Source organism: Xyrauchen texanus, chromosome 23, assembly GCF_025860055.1.
Source record: "Xyrauchen texanus isolate HMW12.3.18 chromosome 23, RBS_HiC_50CHRs, whole genome shotgun sequence".
Lineage (NCBI taxonomy): Eukaryota > Metazoa > Chordata > Actinopteri > Cypriniformes > Catostomidae > Xyrauchen > Xyrauchen texanus.
In genome coordinates, this window is record NC_068298.1 from 6,516,446 (window position 1) to 6,540,459 (window position 24,014).

The 24,014-nt window shown below is 36.9% G+C and overlaps 1 pseudogene; it reads right to left on the reverse strand.

Annotated features, from left to right (window-relative positions):
* Positions 1-382: 382 nt before the first annotated feature.
* LOC127663262 (UV-stimulated scaffold protein A-like) overlaps positions 383-24,014 on the reverse strand; it is a 34,242-nt pseudogene continuing 10,610 nt past the window's right edge.

Sequence of the window (24,014 nt, forward strand, 5' to 3'; positions counted from 1 at the left end):
CGACATATTTAAAGTAAACCATTTCTGTAGCATTTCAATGTACACAATAAAACATATATTTTTAAAAAGTCAAAAAAATTACAACTATTAATTGTGCTATCAATAATATTCAAATTATTTTTGCATACATTGGCAAAACATGCCGACAAAAGTACAGTAATATTAAAAAATCTTAATCACATATATTAAAATCAATGTAGCAACAATTAGAAATATGGCAAAAAATACATTGGATTAAGATGGAAAATATAATTTAACATCTGTTAAGATATTAGATATTTACCATACATATGTAAAAAATATAAATATATATTTAATTCAACAACAAGCAATATACAAATGATAATCTACAGTGTTTACATTTATTAAAGTTTATTCAACTTTATTTAAGGTGCAGCTTTTTCCGCTTGTCCCTCTTGTTCATGACCTCTGTTACTCGTCTTATGGAGCTCCTATAAGCAAATCATCACTCTTAATACTTAGAAAACATATTGTTGTTTAATATCCAACAGATAAATGTACTTCTCTTCACTAGAATCCACTCCTATGAAGACACCAGCCCTGTTTAGAGGTGTCTTCAGTTACTTACTTGTTAAAGACTTTCTTCTCTAGTCTGGCACGTGACGTTTTGGCATTTTGGTTCAAGTCTGTAAGGTTTGGGTACTTCTTTTTCTTTCCTTTGTTTCCCCTTTTTTTTCATCGATGAGCCCAGATCTTCTTCCAGTCCCTCATGAGTTCAGGGTCTCGCCAATCTAAGCCAATGAGAGAAGCATTGGGTGATGTTTCACTTTATGCAACAATATCAGTATCAATGCACCATTTATGACATTTATGAGTGCTTCTTCAATGAGGGGCACTTTTGAATCCTTAAAATGAAAAAAAAAAAAAAAATAATTATAATTTTAATTCATGAAACTTTTTCAACCTATGTTTCATCTACTGCATGTTAAATCATGTATTGCATATCCTGGAAGATCTAATCATGGCCACTCTCAGGTGGATTTTATTATGTGTTAATGTGTGATGATAAAATGTGACGGTAATGACATTTTTCACTTTTTGGAGAAAGTCTGGGAAAGTGTTGGACCAGCTAACATCAAAGTTCTTCACATATCAGAAATTAAAAGTCAAAGAAAGTGCATTAAAATAAATAAAAGTTTCAAAAATGTATATATAGTATATTACATAAAAATATAACAATAATAAAAAGTAAAACATTCATTTACACAAAAGTAAATAAAAAATAAAAAATATTTTATTCTAAAATAAATGAATTGTTTTTGGCCATAGTGATATTTCTGTTATAAATAAACTATGAAAATGTGCAGTAAAATTTGTGTTATTTTTTAGCACTTTTATACATTTATTATAGAGGGGAAGTTAAAAAATCTGGGTAGGAACAAGCCCAAAATTCAACACTCTTAAAAATGTGGAAATGAAGAATAAAGCCAAGTTATTGTGATTTTTTTTATGATAATTTTTTAATTTTTTTGAATGATTATGATACTTTAAATCTTTTTAAAACTAAAATATCAAAAAAAAAATAATGGTTCAATCTGTCAAATGTTTAATGTAAAGCAGTAGTAATGGTTGCCCCACATGAGAGTTGCTGATTCCGCATATTCCGTGGTACGTAAATCTTTCTCATTGGCTTGCGACTCAAAACTTTAAATCATTTAACTTTTTATTAAGGATGTCCCTTAATGTTGACACATCCACATCTTGCGATGATAAAAACGGTAGCTGGTAAATTATTTACAGTCTCCAAAGTGTTTAATTGCACAGACCACTGCGGTTCATCAGTCTGTACTGAAACGCATGCTGCAACAAACAGCTTTTTCACATGCCTTTCAAATGAATATGAGGGAGTTGGTCTTCCCTATAAGGATTTATGGAGGTGAAAGGCCCCTGTTATACGAGTGCTACGATCCGTCCCTGCTTACAAGTCCAGCCTAAAGGGGCTTCATTCCTGCTGTGATGATGATGGGGGGCCCTGTATTTAACTTAAGATGTGCAGCAGGGCTCACTACTCTGTCAACAGCTCGCATCTGCATTAGTCGGGGACAGGAACACACACATGCAAGCGCATGCATACACACGAGCATCACAGGCGACAGCTGCAGACATGTCAGACTATTTATTTATCTCTTCATAATCCATTTAAACATGATGAGATGATACGATGTTCATGAGGTGTGTTGTAATACTCCTCCTTGGGTTCTTCATTGCAATCTAGATTTTTTGAATGTTACGAAGACAAACGGCAGATGTAAGGCCAGAAACATACACAATGCTAGTACGAAAATGCAGACGTGAAAGCTTGGCCTTTGCATTGCAAGAGTACATAATGTACTTAATGTTGTGCGTTCTTGCGTTACTGTGATGATACACATCTCAACAGTTTAAATATCTGTAACTTGCTCAACGGTTGCATTGCCATGACTAGTAGCTGATCTGAAAAACTGACTGAAGAATACGTTTACGTTAATGCCTACTACAGCACCCCTTGTGGCAATGATGAGAATGAGACGTGCTTTCTTTGTGTTATGAACTGTTTAAACTAAGGCTGTTGTTTTAAAGCTTTAACTATTAATCAAGCTGTACGTAAATTCCGTCACATCCCCAGCTAATGCATGCATGCAACAAACCACGCTTACAGAGAGCAACCAGCACAAAAAGAGTACAGGAGGACTGGGTTCTTGTGTTCAAAGACAGCTGGACGGAGCACAACTCCGAATGCCGGGGTTTCAAACTGCATTTAACTTGACACAGTGTACTAAAAATTCAGGGTTCATGGCACGAGACACTGAAAACCAGTGAAACACTAAAGCATATAGACACTCTAAAGCGGAGGGGCAGCTGTGGCGCAGGTGGTAGAGTGGGTTGGCCACCAATCACAGGGTTGGCGGTTCGATTCCCGGCCCACAGGACTCCACATGCTGAAGTGTTCTTGGGCAAGACACTGAACCCCAAGTTGCTCCCAATGGCAGGCTAGCGCCTTGCATGGCAGCTCTGCCATCATTGGTGTGTGAATGTGTGCGAGAATGGGTGAATGAGTCACAATGGGTGAATGAGTCACAGTGTAAAGCACTTTGAATACCTTTAAGGTTAAAAAGGCGCTATATAAGTGCAGACCATTTACCATTTAAAAGCAAGCAACAAAAATAGGGAAGAGCGTGTCGTTCTGTCACAACTGGTATAATAAATTGTGTTTCTTTACCTCAGATTATGCTAAAAAAGCATCTTGTACAGCTAATGCACATTCTCGTGTGTGTTCTCGAGTTGATTGACAAGCGATTACTTATTCTAAAAGGTGAGATGGCCATTTTATCTGTAAGGCAGGTTGACCTTTGGCTGCCGTTTGGCATTCCAATTTCTCCCATTCATTTTAATAGAGTGGCCCATCACTGCTAAATAGTCTGTTTCAGAAATGTTTGTGGAACAACTATGTCATTTGATGTCACCAACGAACAGTTCTTGAAATGGTCTACATTGAACTTTTTTACTGAAAATCTGCACTTTCAATTTCACATTCAGCCACCTACTGGTCAAAGTGGTCTGCACTTATATAGCGCTTTTTTAATCTTAGCGGTTTTCAAAGCGCTTTACACTGTGACTCATTCACCCATTCACACACGCACACACACACACACACACACACTCATACACCAATGTCGGCAGAGGTGCCATGCAAGGTGCTAGCCTGCCATTGGGAGCAACTTGGGGTTCAGTGTCTTGCCCAAGGACACTTCGGTAGGCCGGGAATCGAACCACCAACCCGCTCTACCTGAGCTACAGCTGCCCCGTGGAGATTTATAGTAAAAAAACACCTCTCACCAACACCTGTCATATCACTTCTGAATACATGGATTTAACCTCTGGAGTCGTATGGGTTACTTTTATGCTGACTTTGTGTGATATTTTGACCTTCTGATTTCTGGTCACCATTCACTTGCATTGTATGGACCAACAGAGTTCAGAAATTCTTCAAAAAATGTTTGTTTGTGTTCAGCAGATGAAAGAAAGTCTGGGATGGCATGAGTGTGAGTAAATGATGAGAAAATTAAAATTTTGGGGTGAACTATCCCTTTATCTAATGCAAAAACAAAATGTTGTGCTTATTGAAACATTTATGGGCATTATCTGGCCTCTTTTAATGTAAATCTGTGGGATTTTTCTACCATTTTATCATCTGCCAGTCGAAAATCGTGCATCCGATCTCTTAGTAAACAGTATTGGGTAGTAATGGACTACAAAATCTACATTTATTTACATTTACAATCAGTTTAATTGGTAATTAGATTACATACAATTTTTAAATGTGTGTAATCAGATTACAGTTATTGATTGTTTGAGTTTGTTCACAACTGTTCATCAAAACATGCACCAAATAATCCAAAATTAATCCAAAAGTAATCAGATTAAATTGCATAAACAGTGTAATATAAAGGATTAGGTTATTGATTACAATTTTGCAAACTTGTAATTAGTACTAGATTACATTCCAGAAGTCACCCAACACACTGTTACTGAAGTAATAGCACACCTCTCCTCAACAAACAACATGATTTGAAGCATCATTCAAGTCCATATCCTAAACGGTCTTGGACAAGTTATGCACTTAAGTTTAAAACGTAACAGTTAGGGGATTGTTCAAATCCCTAACCCCAAGTATGTGCAATAGCAACAGTGATGCTTGCCTTAGCAAACCCCACTAATGACACTAACGAGAAACGTATGCCGTAATGTTGGGAAGGCTGAATCCTGTTTAGAGGCTCTGAAGCAGAAATCAATGGCCCAGCAGGCGAGCGAGTGTTCAGTCAGTGATGGACGCTACGTGCACTGGCAGCACGGGAGAGTGGGTGGGGTGTCCTGTGGTTACCGTGACAACCGGCATGTCGACGGGCAGAGGGCGTGATGGAGTCGCGGGGGGATCGATAGCTTACTTAGTTACAAAAGATGCTATTTCACAAGCCAGTGGTCAGCGGGCGCCTGAAGTCAGTTCCCTGAGATAACTGTTTGTTAACAAGTAAACTGTGGCCAAAGAAAGTGCATCCGACGCTCCAGTGACAGCACAGAGACACGACTTAATTGGCTTTTAGCACCCGAGTCCACAAGAAAAGGAGGAAGAGAGAGAGAAAGAGAAAGAGAAAAGTGAGTGAGTGAGATGCAGCCTGTCCTATTATCAGAGTATTGATGATGACTGGGATGGGATTCCATCAGTTCACCCCCACCCACCCACCTGATTGGTCTGTTGTCCACTCACTGTGTTATAAGGAAGGAACTGTGGGTAATGGATGTTTAGGATTTGGTCTGGTTACTGGTTACTAAAGGGCTTTTGACAAATGTAAGAGGGCTTGGGGTCTTCAAGCACTAGGCTGAGATTCAATCCATCCGAACATGAATGAAAAAAGATTATTGTGCTTTCAGGTGTGGTGTGCAATGCCAGTTTGGAAAGGATGTACAAAGAGGGACTTAAAAATTCTGTCATCATTTACTCACTCTCATGTCTCATGTGTGACTTACTTTCTTCTGTGGATCACAAAATGAGATGTTTTGCAGAATGCCCGGTTGCTCTTTTCTACTCAATGAAAGTGAATGGGAACAGATGCTACATAAAAGCACTACATCATGTACATTCAAATATTGCATGTCAAGATGCATTGTACCAGGTTTGATGTCAATGATGCCAAATGGTGCTGGTTCACGAGAGTGTCGTAACCAAACGTGAAGTGCCATGTTTGCATATGTGGAAGCACGAAGGAGGTTTGAGAGCTACAGTGGAGGTGAAGATTTTCAGTGAATAACGTCTTAAAATGTAATCTCACACAAAGCTATCGTATGGCTTCAGAAGACTTGGAATACTTTTATGGCGCTTTTTACAGTGTGTTGTATGGAAAAGTGCAGGGCAAACATATTGCAAAACATTATTAATGCACCTCTGAAATGACATGAGAGTGAGTAAAAGATGACAGATTTTTCATTTTTGTTTGAACTATTCCAGTAAATGTGAGATAAAAAAAAAACCTTTTAAAAAAAATGCCATCTAGTTCTGACAGTTGAGTAAAATTTGTTGTATATGTGTTTTCAAACCTGGCTGCTGCTCTTCGCGTTGTCTCTTTTGTTTCTCCAGTCGCAATGCACCTTCTGGGTTAAGCGTCCATGGAACGGGCACTGAAATTAAACAACATTTAAAAATCACCTGTTGTCTTTTGATCATTGTCTTGATCACACATATTTTTTCTGATACCATGTAGTATGATTTGTTTTTTTACCATTCCACCAATTATAGCTAAACTATGGCCACATTTCTTAGTATTACATGTATTATTTATTTTTAAAATTAGGACATTTTTACTGTTATTTTTCTAACCTATACTCTGTCCTGATGCTCACACAGAGACCAATTTGGCATTGGCGCTTTGCACTTGTCCCACGAAGGTGATATATATCTAGACTTCATCTGTGCAGAAAGCTCCTTGTTCTCCACTTCCTCCTCCACCTCATGAGGCACCCAGAACTGGTGCTGGGAGTTTTACCTGAAACCAGTGAAGACAAGAGGCTCTTACTGCAGAGTAGGTCTGCTACACTTACTGTTAAGTTTGGTGATTTTAATGTGTTTTAATTTTTTTTACAAAAAACAACAACAACAAACAACCCTCCACAATCTATATTAGGGTTTCCTACACCTTTGAATATTTTGAAATTTTATGTATTTTTTCCAATTGTTCAGGATCACTGGATAACAACGTTTGTAAATATTTCTCTACAGATTGCACTCATAAAAAGCAATCTCTTAGCTAGGAAAATGCATATTCACTTTAGAAATTTCCATGATTTTTTTCATGACTTTTCTAGGCCTGGAAATCACACTTTAAAACTGAGCTGATAGTTTTCCATGAGCGTGGGAACCCTGTATATTGTGCATGTAAACATTGTCAAAACCAGTACAATATTATCAGCACTTAATTTATGTCAATAGGAAGTCACTGAGTAACAATGGTGCTCTCTAGTGGCCACTTCACCCAAAATGTTAAAAATCAATTTATACTTCAATAAGAAAGTAACTAAGAGGCTGACAAAATTGGTGATAAACCAAAGTGAGAAATGATCATGGAAAATTGTAAAAGGATTTAGAGTGTCTTTTACTCACACTAATTATACAACAGTATATTTCAGAAAAATTATACTACTTGAAAAATATGTCTTATGAATGTGACTGCCGGCAGTGGGCTGCTCCTCACCCCAGTAGTAAAGATCCACACCAAAAGGAACCACAGGGGCTTTATTGTTGTTCATATCCTCCAGATCAGTGCTACTACCCGCGGGCTCAGCAGAACCTTCCGGTACACTGAAACAACCAGGACAGGGCATAAATCTCAAGTCATTCAAATAAACTCTTCTCTAACAAAATATCAAATGACCAAAACATCGATACCAACAATACATACATTTCTTTATGAATTTTTTAAAGATTAAAAAAAAATAAAAAATTATATACTGTAAATATATAATAATAAAAAGATGTACATATAAAAATAAATATATACAATCTGATTATATATATATACATATATATTTATTTATTTATTATTATTTTTTTTTTAAGTATTGCAATATATCTTTGAGTTCCATTTAATTATTGAATCTTCTGAAAACTGAAATTGTGACAGCGCACAAGTCTAAGTCACCATTCACATTCATTGCACTTTTTTTTCTCCATAAAATGAAAGTGAATAGTGACTGAGGATAACATTCTGCATCTCTATTTGAGTTCCATGTAAGAAAGTAAATGATGACAGAATTTAAATTTTTGGGTAAACTATCCCTTTAATAGCTAAAGTTAGTGCGTGGAGGGAGGGACAGATCACCTTGTGGATGTGGCGGACAGAAGCTTCTGTTTGAGCACACGCAGGGTAGCGGCAGCACAAGTGGGGTCCTCTTCATCATGCATCTTCCTCTTGAGTCAAGCTAGGCTGGAGGACATGGGAGGAACAGAAGTTCTATCGGGAAGACACGCAGGCTTGGGTGAAGTTTAAGATGCCATTTATTTGATGAATGTAAAACAAAGTAATGTCTCTCTCTTTGGAGTAGGCCCCGTCCGGCGGTCCGAGGGAGTTGTACCCGGAACCGTCATGTCTTGCCGGAGATAGGAGGCAGGGGCGAGGAGCCTACCCCATGCGGGACAGAGCTCAGCTGGTGGTGGTGGGGTGGTGGATGTTGCCTGCGTTTTAGCACACTGAAACAGCAATGTGATAGATAGTGAGCAGACTTATAAAGCAATGGCTTACGTGCGATTGGCTAGGAATTACCCAGCTAATGATGTGATGATGTACAGCTGCTAGTCTTCCCGCTAGAACTACGCTGCACTATGTTGCACTTCCATGTCTTACCGCAGGCATAGAATGGCTTTGGTTTGGCCATAGATGTTGAGGGAACTTCACCAAGACCTATAAGAGACAACAAGAAAAAGGATTGTGATGTAATGTGGTGGTGGCATAGTGGGCTAAAGCACATAACTGTTAATGAGAAGGTCGCTGGTTCGATACCCACAGCCACCACCATTGTGTCCTTGAGCAAGACACTTAATCCAGGTTGCTCCGGGGGGGATTGTCCCTGTAATAAGTGCACTGTAAGTTGCTTTGGATAAAAGCGTCTGCCAAATGCATAAATGTAAATGTAATGTTCATGGCACGTCCATATATTTGCATACATTACATACAGTTGCACATGTTTAAGAAGAGGTCTGAATATCTACCACTGCTAACACAGATATAATTTGAGTATTGTATTCAGAAAACAGCAATTCAATAACATTGAAGATGAAGAGTGCAACTTCTGCGCCACTAGCGTCACCAAACGGAATTGCGAAAATAATAACTGTTTTCAAACAGATTTCCCAAACACTCCTCCCGACTTACATCTGTCGACCAAAATAGATAGTTCCGGTCAATGTTTATCTGTCTGGCTTAAAAGTGCAGGGTTTTTTAGTTTTTTTTGTTAACGCTTCGCAAAAGTCAAATTGTTAACACTTTTCGCTGGAATCAACCTACGGATGGCTTTCTTATAGTTGACTCTGCATATTAAGCTGGAAAACCAGAAATAATTTTAGCATTGAAAAAATTCAAACACACTTTATAAGCTTTATAAGGAGGCTTTTTCTGTTGGCTTTCATGAGAAAACACCATTACATCCACTTCAGCAGCTTTGTTTGAAACTCTCTCTGTAGTGCACTGCGGCAGTTCTAGCAGTAGTGTGCAGGGGATTAAGATGGTCTTAAGAGCGACATAAAGATCCAAGATCCACTCTAAACCTGCCTAGCATCCTGAGGGAGATGAAATTAAAACTTTAAAGTGACACCTGACCACAGCACACATGGACCATCAATGGGCGTATGAGGACTTAAATCCTTCAGCTGCAGTCCAACTCAAAAAAACATGCTCACTTCAACGAGGTCTGTTCCTATTTCATAACAACATAGATTGAGGAGACCACATGGATTTGTGTTATTATTGATTTATATTTTTCATAAAGAAACATTGTGACAATCACTAATCAAATGTGATACTTGTTAACTCTTTTGTACAAAAGCAAACTCTTTTCAATTGTTTCCATTAATGATTGATTAGTACTTTCAGTCATTTTTTAGAACATTGAAAAGCGCTGTATTTTTTTGTGGTGTAAAATCATAAGAACTGCCTCATGAAAGAAATGCCATAGATTTGGTTTGAACATGGGGCGGGGGGTCCAAATATAGGTCTGGGGATTGCGAGATGGGATGTGTTTTATCGGTTAGTACCGGGGCATGCTGTGGATGGAATTCGGTTTCAGCAGTATTTGTAAACTATTATAAAAATCCTCATCCAGCAAAAATAATCTATTGTGATTGGCCCATCCAAGCCAGCGTTGAGAAAAGCAACAGGTACCACATGTCAGCAGAGTCAACGTGCTGTTTTGCATTTAAATTTCAGAATGTTTTATACCAACAAAGACCGACAATTACAAGGATTCATACCTGTAAATGGAAATCTACCTACGCATTATCTTTAAAATAATTTTTACAAAATCCTCATTCAGTAATAATAAACGACTGTGATTGCCCCATCCTGATCATGAAAATCATACGGTTGCAGTACTATTTAAAAAAATGGGTTTTTGGTTCCTTTTCTCTACTTTTCATTCAAAATGTTATGCTGATAATAGAATTTTAATTAATTTGTTTTATTAAATTAGAGAAATAGGAGCATTTTTATGACACATGCACACTAATATGTTTTCGTATCCACACAAGAATGCCATTGTCCTCCACAAAAATACAGACACTTTCACTAAAAGTGATGTAAAGTGATAGGAAACAAACAAGAGAGTTTTCCAACAAAAACGTAAGAGTGTGGATGCCTTTTTTTGGACCCCCATTGTTTCTAACTTTCACTATAGTTTTAGTTTGTAGTAGTGGTGGTGGAGTAGTGGGCTAAAGCACATAACTGGTAATCAGAAGGTTGCTGGTTCGGTCCCCACAGCCACGACGATTGTGTCTTTGACCAAGGCAACTCCAGGTTGCTCCAGGGGATTTTCTCTGTAATAAATGCACTGTAAATCGCTTTGGATAAAAGCGTCTGCCAAATGCATAAATGTAAATGTAAGTTTGTTTTAGCGTACATTTTGTTTCCTTACTTTGAGAGAAGAATAGACATGGTGGGTAGTGGGTAAACAACAGAAAATATGTAACAATATTTGGACAGGATGAGAAACCTTTGGCCTGAATCTTACAATCCACATCATGATCCTCTGGCAATACAGTTAATCCAGGTTCAATCCCTTTCAACGACTGACTTCATCGGGTGTGCGGAATCATGAAATGCGACCAAATCTTTTCTTTTTCTGTTCAAATTGACCAAAATGGTAGCTATTTGTCTGAGGCAATAAAGTTGCAGGTGCTAAAGAGATAAATCAATAATAGGAAATAGAGAGGGCCAACAGCAGACATAGAGTGAAGCTGCCAATGGTGGCGTTATTGATTTTACTGAGTTCAGCAGGCCTTGTAATTAAAATGTAAATTTTGAGAGAGATAACGTCCTGACAGGAATGCTGGGATAAAGGGATAGATAAAAGCTTGGTGGTGAAAGGAACAGTGAGAGAGAGAACAGAGGAGAATGAAAGCTTTTCTCTCCAGATGAGAGAGCCAGAGTGGTTTTGAAAGAACGGAGGGAAAGATTAGTCAGAGATCAGCTGAAGTCCTTAAACAGGTTGATGTAATATGTAATGAAAGTGCTGATACTAACCTGTGCTGATTGATAAATAGTTAACTTGGCAGTAAATCAGAATTATATTTCTTATGTAACGTTTTAGGAGTGTTTTAATGATATTGCGAATGGTTGCAACTTGCACTCTTAATGAACAATTTTCATTTCCAATTTATATTCTTCTGCATGTCGACTACTTTCTTCTGCTTTTCACTTTTAGCTCAATAGCAAAGAAAGAAAATACAGCTGCTCAAACCAGCCTCGGATCTGATGTTTATTAGTGTATTTGCAAAACACCAAACTCCTAAACCTAAGTATAACTAAGTGAAGTTCAACTTTCATCCCTCACCGTTTGTGTTACGGACATGAATGATACATCAAATAATGTGCCTTATTGAGGAGAGGTGTGCTGTAACTTTCCTAAGTGATCAGACTTGCCATTTTTGCCAGGTGAATAATAAAACAGCACATACATCCCATTAGATTTACAGTATTTTGAAGGAAGGCCCAAAAAATATTGAGGGACCAGAATATCATAGAGACTTCAGGGTGTCCTCTATTGACTTGTGCCAGTAAGCAACTACCTAACAACCACAAAGAACACCCTAGCAACCATTTAGAAATGCCCTCGCAACCACTCTGTTTTAATATGTAGCACAATTTAACTAGTCCAAAATTAAGGGTTATTTTTGCATAATATGGTCTTGTTTGGTAAATGGTCTGCACTTATATAGCGCTTTTTTTAACCTTAGAGGTTACCAAAACGCTTTACACTGTATCCCAATCACACACACACATTCACACTCACACTCATGAACCAATGGTGGTAGAGCTGCCATGCAAGGCGCTAGCCTGCCATTGGGAGCAACTTGGGGTTCAGTGTCTTGCCCAAGGACACTTCGGCATGTGGAGTCGTGTGGCTCAGGGATCGAACCGCCAACCCTGCGATTGGCAGACGACCTGCTCTACCAACTGAGCCACAGCCGCCCCGTTTAGTCTGTTAACAGATGCTGTCAGAGTTTTAGGGCACTGAGGCAGGTGAGCAGTGTTAAGTGCAGCTCTAATCTAATGGAAGCTCATTAACACCATTGCATTGTAAATTTGGCATGGCTGGTACACTGATCATTAAATACTTTAAAGCAGCTTGGCTCTGTAGAGTCGTAGAAATTATATCCTAATGAATCTTCAGTTAGTGCCTGCTTAGCACGGCCAGAGAAGGAGAATAAAGAAACAGAACAGGAGCGGGTGGAGAAATCATATTCTATCTCATAATTAGTGTTCAGTACTATAGAGTTCATCATATGTTACCTGGAGAAGTAGACTACTTTCAAAGTGCTACGTGCTTCCTGTTAGTCAGCTTTTCATGACAGTATATTCAAAATTGGGTGGGATTTGAGGTCAAATATAATCTGAGGTATTTAGCTTAGGTGTGACCTTTTGCTTGACCTCTGTCTTTTGCCTGTGGCTTCTTGTCAATAGAGCTGTCCTTGCACAGATGGACAAGAATCTTTGCATGTACAAATAGTCAGCTGTCAAAACAGATTTCTATTAGTCGCCCCAGGTTATAATTGATTTAAACCAGGCTTAAATTGATTAATCACTTTACAGAGAAACACCAGGTTTTATTAAATGTGCAGCTGTTTGTACAATTATTTTGGTTATTTCGAATTGACCAGGGCACATAAAGACAACTATTTTTCAAGAAAAAATTAAATGAAGCCTATTTTTAGCTCATGCTCATTGCCAAAGTGTGCCTGGACTTTTTATTTTTGGATTTTTCTGTTAATCCCATGATCCTCAAAATTGATTCTCATGAGATTCTTGTTCAAGCAATCCAACATTTTATTTTTATTTTATTACAATATACACTGGCAGCCAAAAGTTTGGAATAATGCACAGATTATGGTAAGAAATTGGTACTTTTATTCACCGAAGTGACATTTAACTGATCTCAATGTATAGTCAAGACACTAATATTGTGAAAAATTACTATTACAATTTGAAAAAATGTTCAGAACTTCTTAAACTACTTTGAAAAGTTCTCATCAAAAAATCCTCCACGTGCAGGAATGACAGCTTTGCAGATCTTTGGCATTCCAGCAGTCAGTTAGTCCAGATTCTCAGGTGACATTTCACCCCACACTTCCTGTAGAACTGGCCATAGATGTGGCTGTCTTTTCGGGCACTTCTCATGCACCTTACAGTCTAGCTGATCCCACAAAAGCTCAATGGGGTTTAGATCCATAACACTCTTTTCCAATTATCTGTTGTCCAATGTCTGTGTTTCTTTGCCCACTCTAACATTTTTGTTTTTCTGTTTCAAAAGTGTCTTTTTCTTTGCAATTCTTCCCATAAGACCTGCACCCCTGAGTCTTCTCTTTACTGTTGCACATGAAACTGGTGTTGAGCGGGTAGAATTCAATGAAGCTGTCAGCTGAGGACATGTGAGGCGTCTATTTCTCAAACTAGAGACTCTGATGTACTTATCCTCTTGTTTAGTTGTACATCTGACCTTCCACATCTCTTTCTGTCCTTGTTAGAGCCAGTTGTCCTTTGTCTTTGACGACTGTAGTGTAAACCTTTGTATGAAATCTTCAGTTCAAGCATTGTATAGCCTTCATTCCTCAAAACAATGATTGGCTGATTTTACAGCTTTGTTGCCATGATGATGTAATGTCAACAAACCCTAAACCCCTAAAATGAACTTTACAGCTCAAATAAAACATGAGTTTTAACAGAAGAATTAAAGTAAGTGCTTTTATAATATAAGCTTCAAATTTCTGCCTGAAAAAATCTGTGCAAAAATTGGCCCCATTGACTTCCATTGTAAGTGCCTCGCAGTAACCTCGATTTGACCTTTTTTTTAAAAGAAAAGGAGGGACGAGTCTAAATAAATGTTTGTGGTAATCAACATTATGACACAAATGCTGTCGATTGAGATTAACTTGTATTGAACCCAGTCTTTTTATTCTGATAAACCAATATTAATTGCTATAACATTGCATTCACAGTCAAGCTGTTATTCATTTTAAAACTTAAACTCATTGCTTTTCAAAAAGAGCACAACGACTTTTCTGCCTTCAAGTTTCCATTGTGCTTTAAAGCTTACTCTATAGCTAATCATTTCAACTAAACTTGCCTTTGTTCTTCTAATTCTACATTTAAACTTCCCCTTCTGCCTTTAAGCCTACACATACAAACAGTCAGGCCTCCCCAGAGGAAGTTTCAGCTCGTATCTGTTTTCAAGCAGACACTATAAGTGTGTGACGATTTCCTATGTGGGATTATTTGGATTATTAGAGTACCTAAAGTGAAAGTCAGTCCCTCTATTAATTGGTTTGTCTTATTGCGTCAGACTTCATATCTGCACCTGAACAAACTCACCGTACTCTGCCCGCAGATGTGGAGGAACATGCAGTTCATAGCCCTCCTTCTCTGGCACCTCTTCAAAATCATCATCACCCTCTACTTCATCCTCAGGAGCTCTCATCTAGTTTGGAAAAAGAGAATCGGTTTTGCACTATAATAATAAATCATTTTTGTAATAAACTAGGGAAAAACCTAACTATAAAAAATAGCATTTTAAATACAGTACAATGAAAATACTGCAAAAGAACTGTTGTGAAAAATGCATCTTTTTTTTCTCTCGTTATCTCTAAATAATGTTTTTCTAGATTAAAATTTTCAAAGGACATTCTCAATTCTCTCATGGCCGAGTATGTATTCTACCAAAAAACTAATTTTGTAAAAAAGGCCATAATGTGCAAGGGAAAAAAGTAACCACAAGCCTGTTTTGCATTTTACAACAACAGCATTTCAGATACAATGCAAATGCTGTAAAAACTTCTAATGTGCAAGGAACCTTTTTTGTAATTATGGGTTTATTTTCCATGGTTTACTTTATAGTCTTAAACAACAACGGCCTTTTACATCAATGAAAACACTAAAAAGTACTGATGCGAAATATTTCTCTTTTTTGCCGTTTTTCAAAACAATGGCCTTATTACTGAAACAAGATTAGAACAAATTTGGCGTAAATCCTTCATGAATCCATTGTTACGTAAATAGTCCCATTGAATTCAATGTGCATATTTACATAAGACTGGTCCAACTAAAAATGTATGAACAAATTTGCTCTATTCTCATATTTGTATTAGGCCCAATGTTCACTAGGTCACAGTTTACAAAGGTGATCTGCAATTCTCTCCTGGCTGGGTTTGAATTCATCAAAAAAATATTTTCATATCTTCATAATGTGCAAGGAAAAAATTTAAATACTTGTCTATTTTTTTTTTCTCGGTTTGCTTTAAAGTCTTAACCAACAATTGTATTTTACAACAATGAAACACCATAAAAACTACTGATGCAAAAATAAATAAATTAATAAATAAATACAAATCTCCTATTTATTTAGCAGTTTTCAAAACAATGTTTGTTTGCTGACAGTTTAGAAAGGAAGTCTGCAATTCTCTCCTGGCTGATTAACACTCAGATGGGTTATTCACCGTGGCCCCGGGATATTCCCGAGATTTACAGCACCCTGAACGGCAAACTCTGCAGTAACGTGGGACATCTTAACATTTTAATTCAAACCCTTAATAGGATTTCCAGTTGACCACATCCAATTTTTTCTAATGGTATTCAATCTGAGTATTGTCCCATCTAACTGTGACTGTATAAAATAGTGCTTGTTATGTTAAGTAGACTTTTTCCAATTGAGCACAGGTCAGCATGCAGAGGAGACAACAGCAGTTTGCAATATCTCTCTTTTATATTGTATCAGAATCTTTAGGTAACTATATCAGGGTATAACCAGGCTTACATGGAACTACTGGCAACCCAAAAAAAAACGAATAAAAGCTTTTTGAGCTTTTAAGCAAGAGATGGCGAGGTTGAATTGTTACTGATAACATCTTGGTGCAGGTTGTTCTACAAAGGAGAGTGGCGTATGAGGTGACATGATTCTTACTCTTTAAGTTCTGTGTTCACATCCTGAAATCACTTTAAGGAGATCAACTCAACAGCAGGTACCAGATAAATCAGATAAATCCATCTTAGAGGCGACCCAAACCAGATCCATGACTAGAAGATTTCTAAGTCTGAAAACTGTTCTGGTTTATTGTGTCTATGCCGAAGGTGAGCCTCAAGATCTGAAGTGACAATAAATGCAACATTTGACTATGTTGTATTACATTAATAAATCTTATAAATGACAAATAAAACTTGTTTGTCATTTTTCACATTTATGTGACATTACAAAGTGGATTTCACAAATGTATGATACTCTACAAACTACAATTCGATTTTCTGGATATATTTCAGATATAATGTCCATTCTGATTACATATTAAATAAATGTTTCTCAGAAAATGCTGTTAATTATACAGCGGACCTTCTGACTTGGTACAGTATGAAAATATTAATTGTAAAAAATGTCTTTTATCAATAATGTTTCATTATTTTGGTCAAATTTTAGCCTTTCAAAAATGTACAAATTCCATTTATCCTATCAATAAATAAGATGTCTTGAAATTTAATTTTTATACACACACACACACATGTATACAGAATATATATATATATATATATCCATCCATCCATCCATCGTCAACCGCTTATCCTGTGTACAGGGTCGCGGGGGGCTGGAGCCTATCCCAGCTAACATTGGGCGAAAGGCGGGGGACACCCTGGACAGGTCGCCAGTCCATCGCAGGGCTATATATATATATATGTGTGCTGTAAATCAAATTGAACAAATTAAACACACCGTTTTCTGATTAATCACAATTAATCATGGTACATGATAAATTGCAACAAACATTAAAAAATTATCATAAATATATTTACTTTATACTTTGGTTTATTATCAAATAACTTGAAATAAATTAGTTTGTCATTTATTTTAATTATTTAAATATGTACATGTTTTTTTTGTTGCAGGTATTAATCTTTGATACAAGTATATGTATATATTTACATTTATGCATTTGGCAGATGCTTTTATCCAAAGCGACTTACAGTGCACTTATTACAGGGACAATCCCCCCGGAGCAACCTGGAGTTAAATGCCTTGCTCAAGGACACAATGGTGGTGGCTGTGGGGATCGAACCAGCAACCTTCTGATTAACAGTTATGTGCTTTAGCCCACTATGCCACCACCACTCCACAATGTATACATGCCATAAAGTCAGCGAAAATGCTGCAATTAAACGTTGCGCAAAATCTTCCGGCATTTTCAATTGACTATTTTTTTTAAAAAGGATCAAATGGGCCGATTCAATTCATATCAACGTTATTGGCAAGATAAACTTAAGTGTACATTGTCAGATAAAGATATAAAACTTATTGAATGCTTAGGTTTCATTTGCAGAAGTTTAAAATCGTCTCACAAATGTGTTTTGGTGGAGCGTACATTAACATGAGTGGAGTCAAAAGGCTTCTTTTCTGCATCTGTGCTATGTGGGATTGGAATGAAATGTTACTTTTTGTGTTGGTTTAGATCAACAGCTGACTGTAAAGACCAGAAAGGGTATTAAAAGGGAAATTATTCAATTACAAATGGATTACGTGGATCTTGTCTTTGGACACACATTATAGGGAACGAGTAAAACCAAACATTTACTCTTATAAGCAGTGAAAGTATCTCGGTCCTAAACTACTCCTTCGACACTAATCAATCACTGGAGAGTAAAATCTAGTCAGTAGGTAATCACAGACATTTTTAGTGGAACAGTGCGATATTTGGGCGCATATGTAAGTGATTGTTGAGGGTTGCGCATATTAGATTAAAAGATTGATCTTGTGATTGTTAGAATCGATATCGTTCGATATTTATACCCTGCCCTATTCATGACGCCACCTGAAAAGGAACATTGGCTTTAAAAAACCATGCACCCATGAATAATTCACAATAAGACAAAAACGTGTAATAAGAAAGTATAGGGTCAATTTTTATTTCATTGATTTGTAAGTATCTGGAAAATATAAAGCTCTTTAAGTCTATTGCAGGTGTCTTGATGGATGGCAACTGGCTGATGGTTTAAGTAGGCAGGTGAGTTTCATTCTGCTCCCCCTGAGTGCCTACTGGCACCATCTGCACGTGCTCATCCATAACTGGCGCTGTAAGTTTTGTTATCACTCTAACACTAATCAAAAGCGAAAACTGTCACCGCCACTGACCTGTGGAAACTCCCAATTATGCTCTTCAGGAATGACAGCAGCACTTAACTTCCTCTGCCGGGTAAATGACTACCATCAATCTATACAGAATAGCAATAAGCCACTAGGCTGCAAATGATTTTTTTTTAAGGGAAAGAAATCCCCAGCCTGGAATTTATGAAAGGTGAAAAGCAACTCAAGGCTATTTTATGCCCCTCCTCTGGGGCCCTGCTCCTTAAGTGAGGGTGCTCGCACTCACGGGGCCTGAGGAGACGTCTGCATTAGCGCTAAACAGAATTTATGCCTTTTAATCTACTCAAAAGGTGCTTAAGCATTCCTTGCGCTACAATGCAGAACAGAATGCCAGTTTTTAAATATGGGGGTCGTTTTCATAAACCGGTATACATAATCTGTGTGCCCTTCCTTTTTGAGGGCACTGCTATAGAGCGTTTCTCTAGAGTGCCTTTTCCATTTATTCTGTCTAATTGTCTCTGTGATAGCCTTAACATAAAGTACTAAAGATCCAAACTCGCTTTGCTTTATTTTTTTATTATTTTCTTTTCCATTATTGCAGGCCGCCTATGTTGACAAATCCAGATTGTCTTTGAATGAGGTCTCAATTACTTGCACTGGTGGCATTGGTTTAGAAATGAGGTATGCTCTAGAGAGCAATATCTGTGCCTTTTGTGTGGCTATGTAAGGAAATAATCGCTTAAACTCTTCACATTTTCATACCTTGGAGTCTCTCCATCTAACTATGTAATGTAATGATTACTTGTGTTAAAAAGATACTTTAAGACAAATATTCTGAAGTCAAAATTGAGCCAATTTACTTTCTTAATGCACATTCCTGGTCTTATTGTGCATGATTCATAGGTCCACATATAATAGTTTAATCAAAATGAAAAGGCTTGCTCCGCCTCTAAAACAACTTTCCTTTTCAGGTGACATCACAAATCCCTCTTGCTTTTTAAACCCCACCCGTCCAACCACTTGGCTACATTCTGGTATTGAATGCCCACTTTTAAAAATCCAATCAATTCTCAATGGATAAATCCCTGCATTTTATCTCATTGAATATTCTGTCTCACTCGGAAATATGTCAGATTATAAAAAAAGTAAAATTAATTGCGAACGACATTTCATGTTGACTTCACTCACTATCCGTGGCTGAGCTTAAATAGTTACATTTACTACATTTGTAACAGTCTTTATCACATGTGAACAACACTTTTAATAACAGAGTGCATTGTGAAAATGGGAAACAGGAAAGTCTGTTACTAATTTGAAATATAGAGAACATCCTACTTGCATTGAAACATTGATTAGTCATTAGGTACAATAAATAAGTGCAGTTAACTTAACATGATTTAAAGACAAAGGGAAAGTGCAATCTCCAGCTAATTACAAACTTTAAACATCATTTCAACAATCCCCTACAGTTTTTTTTATTCCTCATTGCCAGCAGCGCCAGAACAGAACATTTTGTTGTTTATAAGTGTTGCCTTTATTAAGCCCAAGGCAGATACTTCAACCTTGATATATTAAAGTGTGTTTGAAAAATATTACTTGCACAGTGGAAATTGTAGACTAGTAAACATTATTTTATTTCTAATTCACTTTAATTCTGTTGTGATAAAATCAGCACTGTCAACTTGTAATGGCAGTATTATAAGTCTTGAACTGGATTGTATACGCAGGCTGAGAAAGAGTCTCTATGTAGAGGCGTTTTGCTGACACAGGTGTTGCTGACATATGGAGCCCACCTCCAAGAGTCTCTTTGCATTTAAAACAATCCTTTCTCTTGACTTCCACCATTATTTGTGTGTAGAGAAAAACAAAACCTTAAAGATAAATCCTGTAAGAAAGTTTCCAGAGAGCGATACAGATGTACAGATCTAAAAATGTATAGAATTTACCATATCATTTTGGTTCTACACTCCCAAACTACCAACTTTAATTTGGGAATAATTCATTCATTTTAATACTTTAATATATTAATATATTAATAAATAAATTATTAGCATGTTAATTACATTAATATACTAATATAATGACATAATATTAATTATATAATATTAATGATATATTTAGTATGATGTAGTTATTGCAGTAGGATGTAGTTATTGAAGTTAATAAACAATATAATCTTTATTTTAATTTGTAATATACAATGTTAAATGATTACTAAAAATGTTAATTGTATTTGTTAACTGAATTCAGCTATTTATTAATGTTATATAAATACTTTAATATGTAGTATATAATATAATATTTATTGATTTTTCTTTTATTAAAAACAATACTTAAAAAGGGATAGTTTCTCTCATCATTTACTCATCCTCATGCCATCCCAGACGTGTCTGAGTTTCTTTCATTTGCAGAACAAAAACAAAGATTTTTGGAAGAATATTTCAGCTCTGTAGGTTCACAAAATGCAAATGAATGGTGACCAAAACCTGAAGCTATAAAAAGCACATAAAGGCAGCATAAAAGTAATCCATAAAACTCCAGTGGTTTAATCTATGTCTTCTGAAGATATCTAATCGATTTTGGGTGAAAACAGACCAAAATATAAACATTTTGACATTATACATATTACCATTGCAGTCTCTAGGCACGATCGTGATTTGAAGCTTGACTACACTTCCTAGTGCTTGACACATGCACAAAGCCATAGAGGGTGCTAAGAAGTGTAAATCATGATCGCCAAGGAGACTGCAATGGCAATATGTATAATATCAAAATTTTTATATTTTGGTCTGTTTTCACCCAAAATCAATTAGATCTCTTCAGAAGAGACATTATTATTATTTCAACCAAGTGGTGGTGGCATAGTGGGCTAAAGCATATAACTGTTATTCAGAAGGTCACTGGTTCGAACCCCACAGCCACCACCATTGTGTCCTTGAGCAAGACACTTAACTCCAGGTTGCTCCGGGGGGATTGTCCCTGTAATAAGTGCACTGTAAGTCGCTTTGGATAAAAGCGTCTGCCAAATGCATAAATGTAAATGTATGGATTAAACCACTGGAGTCTTATGGATTATTTTCATGCTACCTTTATGAACCTTTTGAAGCTTCAAAGCTTTGATCACAATTCACTTGCATTGTATGGACCAACAGAGCTGAGATATTCTTCTAAAAATCTTCATTTTGTGCTCTGCAATAAAAAAAACAACAACAAAAAAACAATAATAATCATATCTGGGATGGCATGAGAGTAAGTAAATGCTGAGAGAATTTTCATTTTTGGGCAAACTATTCTTTAAAAATACTTAATTTATAAATAATTGCATTGTTTTAGCTTTTAATATGATCATTCAATAGGACAAAAGTGCTCTAGTACTAGTGACACTCAGTAGTAGACTATTTGTAGTGTGTATAATAAGTATACAAATGTTTAATGTAGTTTATAACATTTTAAAATACAGATATTGTCCCTCAAAAATGTCTGACTATTTTGTCACCATTTACTCACGCTCATGTTGTCCCTAACCCATTGTCTGTCTTTCGTGGAACACAAACAGAGAATGTTAGGGACTAACAATCACCATACACTACATTTGATCTTTTTTCCGAACAATAAAAGTGAATAGTGGCTGAGGGTAAAATTGATGATGCCAAACATCATCTTTTGTGTTCCATGAAAGAAAGAAAAGTCATACGTGGTTTGGAATAACATGAGGGTGAGTAAATGATGACATCATTTTCAATTTAATTAGAACTATCTGTTTAAGCATTAGCAGACGGGCCTATAATAGAATAATGTAGAATATTTATAAGACCATGAACTCCCATGAGTGGACTATTGGCAGACATTTGCAGTGAGCTCTATTGATCATGGTGTGGCCTCTGTCGTCCACACTGAGAGGAGTCCAGATAATGAGCTTCCGGTTAAATGTCCTCCACTTACAGGGAAAAACACATTCCAGCAGGGCTAGAGTGCTCCTTACGCTCCTCCCAATATATTTTGTACGGTATAATTAACTTTGTAAGCAATCTCAATTACTTTGTGCCCAGGGAAGCGTCAGCCGGGCGCACACTCCTTAAGCAAGTGTGTTATCCTTTTAAAAAATGAGGCGAGGAGGCAGCCCTCGGACAACTGAGCCATCCACTTAATTTGTCTTTGGCCAAGTTGGATGGTTATGCGTTTAAAAACTCATTCAATCTTATAAACCAAAAATTAAATGTACTCAGCTGTGATGGTCCTCCATGCATCTGCTATTAATATGCTAATCTCCTCTCTTATGGAGAAAATCTTGCAAATTATTACAGCAAACCAATAACTCAGGTGTATGGACTAGTGGGCAGACCAGAATGAAGCGCCCTTTGTCATAAGGACACGTTCTAGGCTGTCTGGGGTGAGAGTTTGAAGTTCCCCACTAGATTCTCAATAGGCAATTTGAACTATTTTTTGCCCCCATCGTAAATTTCAGAGATGTGCTCACTTTAGAAGCATCCATGTGTGTATATCTCACTTCGAAAACGCATAGAGTTGCATGTTTTGATGGGTAAAAAACATCAATGATAATAGGCGCTGAATATAAAGAGGAAAAAAGGCAAGAACAAAATGCTAGATATTCAATTCCTATGGAAAAAATCAAGACCCGCCCTTCTATTTTTTTTTTTGTTTTTTTTGTTGACTATCCTATTTCATTTAGAAATGTCACATTACACAGATAATATAGGTTACGAATGCTATTTCAAGTTTATCTTGTAAACAAATAAAAAAATGACTTGACTTGGGTGATGATCATGTTGGGTACTTTCACATAAAATAAAATACTTAAAAGGAATATTCCGGGTTCAAGACAAGTTAAGCTCAATCGACAGCATTTGTGGCATCATACTAGATTACCACAAAAAAGTATTTTGACTTGCCCCTCCTTTTCTTTAAAAAAAAGCAAAAATAGAGGTTACAATGGAAGTGAATGGGGCCAATTTTTAAATGTTAAAATACAAACTTTTTCAAAGTATAGCCACAATTCGTAAACGGTGTGCATGACTTTAGTGTGATAGCATACACTTACTAACCTTTTCTGTGTAACGTTATAGCCACATTTACAACTTCATTATCATGACGTTGTAGTCAACAAACCCTAAAACCATAAAATGACTGTAAAAATGACAATTAACACAACTTTACAGCTCAAATAATACACAAGTTTAAACAGAAGAATTAATGTATGAAGTGCTTTTTATTCAATTATAAGATTCAGATTTCTACATTTAAACCCTCCAAAATTTGGCCCCATTCAATGGAAGCCCAGCGTAGTTCTAGCGGGAAGACTAGCAGCTGTACATCATCGCATCATTAGCTGGGTAATTCCTAGCCAATCACATGTAAGCCGTTGCTTTATAAGTCTGCTCACAATCTATCACATTGCTGTTTCAGTGTGCTAACACGGCAACCTCCACCACCCCACCACCACCAGTTGAGCCCTGTCCCGCATGGGGGTAGGCTCCTCGCCCCTGCCTCCTATCTCTGGCAGAACATGGCGGTTCCGGGTGCAAATCCCTTGGACCGCCGGACGGGGTCTACCTCAAAGAGAGAGACATTACTTTCTGTTTTACATTTATCAAATAAATGGCATCTTAAACTTCACTCAA